This window comes from Neophocaena asiaeorientalis, unplaced genomic scaffold, assembly GCF_003031525.2.
Source record: "Neophocaena asiaeorientalis asiaeorientalis breed wild unplaced genomic scaffold, Neophocaena_asiaeorientalis_V1.1 scaffold37, whole genome shotgun sequence".
Taxonomy (NCBI): Eukaryota; Metazoa; Chordata; class Mammalia; order Artiodactyla; family Phocoenidae; genus Neophocaena; species Neophocaena asiaeorientalis.
The window spans coordinates 94,183-102,147 of record NW_020174269.1 but is presented as its reverse complement, the minus strand read 5'-3'; positions in this window follow the sequence as shown (position 1 = coordinate 102,147).

The following is a 7,965-nucleotide window of genomic DNA, read 5'->3' as shown; positions in this document are numbered from 1 at the left end:
GGACTCTCAACCACTGCGCCACCAGGGAAGCCCTCTAAGATATATTATTAAGTATCTGAAGGGGTGGTGTAGCAGGGTAATTAAAATTGTGGACCTTGAAGTCTGGTCTAGGTTCAAAGACCAGGTCTGCTATTTATTAGTGGTGTAAACTTGGACAAATTTCTTAAGCCCAATTCTTCAGTTTTTTCACCTATGAAATGAAGATGTAATGGTAACTACCTTACAGGATTGTATGAGGATCAAGTGAGTTAATACATGCCAAGCACTTAGAAGACTGTCTGGTTTATAGTAAAACAATAGAACTATAACAATGGGATGTGAGTGAATGATTTTTGAATTATTTAATATAACTAATAAAAGTAAAAAATTTAACCTTTCTTGAATATATTGCAACATATTGAAGATATTAATCTTTATTCAATATATTACGTATTTTCACCATTACTACCTTGTACTATAGTATTACACATATTCATGTAGAGGGTGATCTCTTCTTACTATGATGTCTTTGAGGAAAAGGCTTGGCTTTCCCTCAATTTTGTACCAAGTATGATCTCCAGCATGTGCCATGTGCAAGGTAAGTTCCATATGTATTTGTTGACTGTATTAATAAAACATTCAGATTCCTCTCTGCATATAAAAATTTCAGAGCTTTCACATTTTTAAGGAGTTTTAGAAGATATCTAAGGGAGTTGATCCTATAATTTCAACATTTAGGGGCAAGTCCAGAGAATTTGTTAACATAGAATTTAGGAAGTTTATTTGTACCTGGATGAGCAGTATTGTGAACATATTTCCTTTCGTTAAAAAAAGAGTTTGGGGGGCTCCCCTGGTGGCGCAGTGGTTGAGAGTCCGCCTGCCGATGCAGGGGACGCGGGTTCGTGCCCCGGTCCGGGAAGATCCCACATGCCGCAGAGTGGCTAGACCCGTGAGCCATGGCCGCTGAGCCTGCGCGTCTGGAGCCTGTGCTCCACAATGGGAGAGGCCACAACAGTGAGAGATCCGCGTACCACAAAAAAAAAAAGAGTTTGGGGCTTCCCTGGTGGCTCAGTGGTTAACAATCGCCCTGCCAATGCAGGAGACAGAGGTTCGAACCCTGGTCTGGAAAGATCTCACATGCCGCGGAGCAACTAAGCCCGTGCGCCACAACTACTGAGCCAATGCACTGCAACTACTGAAGCCCTCATGCCTAGAGCCCATGCTCCGAAACAAGAGAAGCCACCGCAATGAGAAGCCTGGGCACTGCAAGGAAGAGTAGCCTCCACTCGCGCAACCAGAGAAAGCCCGCGAGCAGCAATGAAGACCCAACGCAGCCAAAAATAAATAAATAATTAAAAAAAATTTTTTTATTTTTAAATGAGGAAGAGAACTAATAGCTTTTAGGAACTTTCAGTCTCAGAAAGATTAAGAACTTGCCTGCCTTTGTACATCTAGCTGGTGATGGAGTCAGGGTTCGAACCTGGATATGGTTGATTGTTCTTTCGGCTGTAAAAGGGAGGTAGAAAGGAAAGCTACATTCACTGATTTGTAAGTGAGCCTCGGAGAGAGGACATGAGGAAGATGTTCCCTAGACTTTTACTTCAGCAGAGCTTATCTTTGCTGAGCACATCACCTAGCTATTTAAACTCCTTCCAAAACCTAGGACTGAATAAAAATAGTCAATATGTTAGGAATGTGAGGAAAAATATAACAAAATCATTTTATACAACTTAAGCCTTTGCCTCTGAGATTAAGTCCATCTAAAACTCTTAAATAAAATAAGAGGATATAAGTGACTTAAATGTTCCCTTTGTGATAATTAGAGATAATAGTTTCTATTCTTATATCACCATCTCAAATAAATATTAGTCATTGTCTAATGTAGGGTTTATCACATTGCATTTTTCCAGATCAATTTCATTATAAAATATAATAATGAGGTCATGGCATTTTCAAAGCATAAGTTTGCAGGTGTGTACCACTTCAGAAAACCTGAAATATGAAAATCCCCAAATGCTTGGTAAATTGGAGGATTGCATAAATTCAATTACAGAAGAGTTCTTCACATTCCAACATAATTGATCATGGGGTTTCTTTAAACAGGAGGGCATGACAGCTCATATTCATTTGGCAAAAGAAACTTTGTACTCTATCTGGGAAAGTTGTCCTCTTTAACTCAACACAAAACTTCCAGAGGGATTTGTATCACAGAGCAAGGCATAGCTAAGTAAAAGGCTCAGCTGTCCCAGTCAATTCTGTTTACCAATGGGGGTGAGAATCAGGGCAAGTACCAAATTAGAATGGGTGGTCAGGGAAGACCTCTGATTAGGTGACATTTGAGCAAACAGCTGAATAGAATAAAGCCTGAATAAAGCTGATGGAGTCAGCCTTTTGATGACCCATTGGAAGAATGTTCTGGGCAGAGAACTCAGCAAGTAAGGTCTCCCAGGTCAGAACAAGCTTGGTGGATCAAGAAACAAAACACCAGACTGTCTGGAGTGTAGTAAACTCGGGGGAGTGGCTCACAATTAAGTCCTTAGATGTAAATGAGGATCAAGCAGGACGATGGTAAGCACATGTAATTAATTTGGATCCTGAAATATTTAAGAGCTCAATAAATGGAAACTCTTGTTATTAGAGATCAAATTATTGTTTTCTTCGTAATTCAAATTTAAATGTTTTTTGAAATGGGAGCACTTAGAGAAATACTTGTGAAATTTGTACCTCATGTCTTCACTAACACTGTAAAATTTAAATTCTATTAAAAACCATAAGAGAGTCATTTTCTAATTGTAAAGGCTGCTAAAACTATTTGTATAAAATTTATTGTTTTATAAATATTTGTTTATTGTTTCTAGCCTAGATTTATGCTGAGAGTCTTTTTTACCCCAATCCTTAACCATCCTCAATCCTGAAAATATTTTCCTAAAATTTATTCAAGTTTTGTGGTTTATTTTTGATCAATCTCGAATTTAAGTTTAGATTGTGTGAGTTAGAGATTGTAGTAGGCTGAATGATAACCAATAAATATATTCAAATCCTAATTCCTAGAAATTGTGAACCTTATATGGCAATAGTGACTTTGCAGACATGATTAAAGTAAGGATTTTGAGATGAGGAGATTAGCCTGGATTTCCTGGGTAGGTCCTAAATATAATCACAAATGTCCATGTAGGAAGGAGGCAGAGGGAGACTTGTCACAGATTGGGAGAAGGCAAAGTGAAGACAGAGCAGAGAGTTTTGAAGATGTAATGCTGCTGGCCTTAAAGACGGAAAAAGGGGCCAAAAGCCAAGGAATGCAAGGAATGCAGCTCTAGCCGCTAGAACAAGCAAGGAAGGTCTTATCCCCTAGAGCTCTGGAAGGAGTTGCCCTGCCCATACTTTAGAATGTATATCTTGATTTCAATCTTCTGAGCTCCAGAACTGCAAGAGAATAAATTTGTGTTGTTTTAAGCTGCTAGTCTTCTGGTAATTTGTTACAGCAGCCATCAGAAACAGAAATCTAACTTTATTTTTTCCCCTATAGTTAACTAATTAATTATCCCAGTACCATTTATTGAAGAATACATTATTTCATAAGTGTTCTGAAATATTAACTTTATCAAAATGTCAATATTCACTTAGAGCTAGTCTGTTTCTATTCTATCAATCAGTCTACTGATTCTTGAGACACTACCAAACATTTAAATTGCAATAATTTTATAGTGCATTTACGTGAGTGGTAGGGTAATTCCTTCACCATGCTATACTCCACTCCCCCCCAGATTTCTTGCTTTAAGCGCCATTTATTTTTGCAGATAAACTTTAGATTCAATTTGTCTGGTAAAATTTTTAAATTTTGATGGAAGCTGCGTTAAGTACATAGAAACACTTGAATATTCCTATCCGGAAACACAGACTCTCTTTTCAGGTCTTTCCCCAGCTGCCCACCCTTTGGTGAAATTTTATAGTTTTTCTTCACTTATGTCTTGTAAATTTCTTAAGGCTTATTTGTTGCTACTGTGGAATAGGGTCTTTTTAAAATTACATTTTGTAAGTAGATACTATTGGTGCATAGGAGTGCTATTGGATTTTGAATCTGGCCACTCTGCTGAATCACTCTGTAGAGGTCTAATAATTTTCTCTTCGACTTTCCAGCAAGATAATCATATTGGGCTTCCCTGGTGGCGCAGTGGTTAAGAATCTGTCTGCTAATGCAGGGGACACGGGTTCGAGCCCTACTCTGGGAGGATCCCACATGCCGCAGAGCAACTAGGCCTGTGAGCCACAACTACTGAGCCTGTGCGTCTGGAGCCTGTGCGCCACAACAAGAGAGGCCGCGATAGTGAGAGGCCTGCGCACCGTGGTGAAGAGTGGTCCCCCCTTGCCACAACTAGAGAAAGCCCTCGCACAGAAACGAACACACAACACAGCAAAAATAAATAAATTAATTAATAAACTCCTACTCCCAACATCTAAAAAAAAAAGATAATCATATTATCAATAAATATTATAATCTTTTCTTTCCCACTATTTATTATTTTATTTATCTTTCTTATCTTATTGCATTATCTAGAATCTATAGAAGAGTATTAAATGGTAATAGTGTTATTAGGCATATCTATTCTTTTTCTGACTCTAGTTGGAATACTTTCATGTTTCACTATTAAATATGAATATGTGTTTTACTTTATATGTTTTGTGGAGGTATTTTAACATAATCTATACATACAACATTTATACAGTAGTCCTCCCTTATCCACGGTGGATATGTTCAAAAACCCCAGTGGATGCCTGAAACTATGAATAGTACTGAACCGTACATATACTATGTTTTTTCTACCCATACATAGAAATGATAATATTTAATTTATAAATTAGGCACAGTAAGAGAGTATTCAAATTGCCAGCATCACTACTCCTGAACTTTGTGTCTATTATTAAATAAAATAAGGTTTACTTGAATACAATCCCTGTGATACAGATAAGCGAGATGGCTACTAAGTGACTAACAAAGAGGTAGTGTATATAGCGTGGATATGCTGGACAAAGGGATGATTCATGTCCTGGGCAGAATAGAGTGGGACAGCACAAGATTTCATCATGCTACTCAGAACAGCATGCAATTTAAAATTTATAAATTGTTTATTTCTGGAATTTTTCATTTAATACTTTTGGACTGCAGTTGACTGCAGGTAACTGAAACTATGGAAAGCAAAACTGTGGACAAGTGGGGACTACTGTATATGCACGATAATGGTAACACTATTTCCTTCCATTTCTTAGGTTATTAATTATGACTTTAAGTCAGAAGAACTGATTATGTTATTAAATCCATTTCCAATATCTATTGATATATATACTATATATAATAAGTATAATAAGTTTTTTAATGTTAAAAATTATTTTATTATATGTAAAACCTACTGGGTAATTTTATGTTTTCATTTAATATTAGTTCAGTATATTATTTAGAAAGTCTATAGCTCTCCTTTTTTTGTATTAAAAAAAATGTCAGGCTTGGATTTCATTAATGCTGGTCTTAACAAAATAAATTTGGAAGTGCTTTGTCTTTTTCTTTTTAAAAATTCAGTAATAGTTTAACATAACAGAAATTGGAAGTCCTTATAGGCCTAATAGAACAGTATTGGTTTAGTATCTCTCTGGTGGTAGATTTTTGACAACTTTTTCAATTTTTTCTATAATTATTTAGTCTATTCATGTTTCCTACAACTTTTTGAATCAATTTTTATAACTTACACTCTCCTAGAAAATAAAGAGAAAAGTTTAACTTTCATTATTTATAATGTGCCTACAAATAAAAGAGACAGATAACTCATTTAAAAATAAGCAAATGCCAACTCTGCATAATTAATAGAAAAAAATTCAAAATGCCAATTAATGTATGCTTTAACTTCATCCCATTTGGGGTAATCATATAGTCCTGTTTCCCCAGGAAAGGCCTGGTTATATGTGTTCTTCCAGTATAATTATGACTAGTGTCATAAAGAGTCTTAAAAGTTTCCACTTTGGACAATACATTATTATGTGGACCCTAATTATAACAAATGAGATAAAAGTTTAAACAATAGTGAGTATTTTATTATTTATTTTTTGCCAATAAGATTAGCAAACATTGAAAGGATTTATAATATTCATTGCTGGAAGGGGTATGTTGAAACAGAGGAATATGTGTAGAAGAGATAACTGGTACCCTCCTTTTGGGTTATAAATTTGGCACTATCTATTAAAATTTTAACTGTGCACATCATTGGACCTAGCTATTGGACTTCTGGGATCTTACTTTATGGAAAAACTGATGCTAGTGTACAAACACACGTATGGCCAATGTTGTATGGGCTGTTGACTAAATACATAAAGGTGCACCCAGAGAATGAGCTATTATGTATATGTTTAAAACAATGAGGCAGCCATATATAATGGAATGGAAAGATTTCCATAATACATTAAAAGAAAAAATAAGATGCAGAATGATAATACAGTTTTTTTGTTTGTTTGTTTTTTAGGAAAGGGTTTAATATTGCATGGATTCAGAGGAAAATAAAGAGATCTGGAGAAAAAGAAGGGCTATTTCATAAAGAAGGGGATCAGGGGAAGTTTCAGAGTGAATTGGCAGGAAAAAAGGGACGACGGCTGTCCTGGCCCACGAATTGGTGTGAACAAAGACAAAAGGGCAGAAAATTGAATTGGAGGCTGGGAGTTTAGTTGGTTTAGAGTTTGCCATAGAGGTTAAAACTAAAAGTTCAAGGACCAAGGTACCACTGGCTGAAGGCTTTCATTGCCCACCCTGGCTTTGCTGTCTCTTTCGGGACCTGGCCAAGGACGGGGTGCCGTCATGGAGTTGACGTCCCCATAACAAGGACAGAAAGGTTTGACGCAAGGAGGCTGATAAAAGAAATGTTCACATATTGAGATATAGGGAAGTCATTCTACCTTATACATGAGTTTAATTTTATGCTAACTAAAATAGCCTGTTGGGGCCTATCAAACATACATTATACATCTGCTTTAATTATTAAAGAAAAAGGGCACATTGACCAAAAGTAAAGAACGTCCATGTTAAAAATAAAGATTAAAAATGCCCCTTTTCCTGGGATACCAGTGCTGGTCCTCCTTTGATGATAAGACTCCCTTCCCACATGTCAAGGCCATGCTGACTCACTGTGTATGTCCTGTTGTTTTTGTTGTTTTGAAACCCTGAAGAAATGTAACCTTGGCTTTTTTTTTTTTTTTTTAAATAAGTTTATCTTTGGCTGCGTTGGGTCTTTGTTGCTGCGTGCAGGCTTTCTCTAGTTGCGGTGATCGGGGGCTGATGGTACAGTTTTAACTGACATTTGGTAAAATATACACATGTATAATTTGTTTTTCTATGCTTAGATAAAAGTTTGAAAATATATACGCCAAATTTAACACCTATTATCATGAGGGTTCAGATGAACAGAAGCTGAAATCAGAAAATTCAATATAGGTTTTGTTAAAAGGTTAGGGAAAAAATCATTTTGAAAAAGCAGCATATTTATCAATGATCCTGAGATTCTATATATGTGCGTAGGAAACAGAAAAATCTGCTTCTGGCTTGGTAACAAACATCAAAGAATAAGTCTTTGGTTCAACTAGAACTGATGTTTCTTCTGGTTGGAAGCATGACCATTTTTCCTGTCAGAAAACGTCATAAGTATATAAAAGCTTTTTGAATTCTGAAGAGATGGAAACACTAGACCTCAACGTATGTAGTTATTATTTTTATATATTTTTGTATATTTCTGTAAGAATACTTCTGTAACAGTCTTAGAATCTTAAGGCAGTAAGGGAATTCATCTTGTCAAGTCCCTAATAGTTTTTCAGTGATAAAAGAAAGTTTCATCTGTTTTTCCAAAGAATATATGCTTTGCATCTTATACATAATAATCCAGAGAAGAGAAAAAGAAAGTTACCGAACAAATATTTTGAGGAATATATAATCATAATACCTGCACCATTCAAGGA